The following is a 920-nucleotide window of genomic DNA, read 5'->3' on the forward strand; positions in this document are numbered from 1 at the left end:
TGTTTATTTCAAGGGTTTAGGGTTTAGGGTTTATTAGGGTTTATTAGGGTTTATGAGGGTTTAGGGTTTACCTGTTTTAGTATAAAGACTATCATCTTTCAATACAGCAGTAATCTTACCGTATTATACTAAATATATAAAATATAAATATAAAACAAAAGCCTATAATTAAACATTTTTCTGTTCAAGGGTTTATGAGGGTTTAGGGTTTACGAGGGTTTAGGGTTTACCTGTTTTAGTATAAAGACTATCATCCTTTAATACAGCAGTAATCTTAACATGTTGCACTAAATATATAAAATAAAAATATAAAACAAAAAAACATTTACAGTTTGCTTCAAGGGTTTAGTGTTTATTTAGTGTTTAGGGTTTAGGGTTTATGAGGGTTTAGGGTTTATTAGGGTTTACCTGTTTTAGTATAAAGACTATCATCCTTTAATACAGCAGTAATCTTAACATGTTGCACTATATATATACAATAAAAATATAAAACAAAAAACTATAATTAAACATTTACAGTTTGCATAAAGGGTTTAGTGTTTATTTAGTGTTTAGTGTTTAGTGTTTAGGGTTTACGAGGGTTTAGGGTTTACCTGTTTTAGTATAAATACTATCATCCTTTAATACAGCAGTAATCTTAACATGTTGCACCTTCATAAAAGCAAATTGATAGAGAGGAGCTATCACATAGCGGGGGTGCCCTATACACCGCAGCTCCTCGCTATGCACCATACAGCTCCCTAGATAACCTGGTTTATACACACACATATATTTATTTATTTATTTTTTATTTTTTTTAGTTCGGTGGGGGGGTGGTTTATATACATATATATGTATTTATTTGTTTGTTTTTTTGTTTTGTTGTCTTGTTTTTTTGCTTTTTTGTTTTTGCTTTTTTTTTTTTTTTTTTTTTTTTTTTT

The sequence above is a fragment of the Eimeria mitis genome, genomic scaffold, assembly GCF_000499745.2.
Source record: "Eimeria mitis Houghton genomic scaffold, Emh_scaff1199, whole genome shotgun sequence".
Taxonomy (NCBI): domain Eukaryota; phylum Apicomplexa; class Conoidasida; order Eucoccidiorida; family Eimeriidae; genus Eimeria; species Eimeria mitis.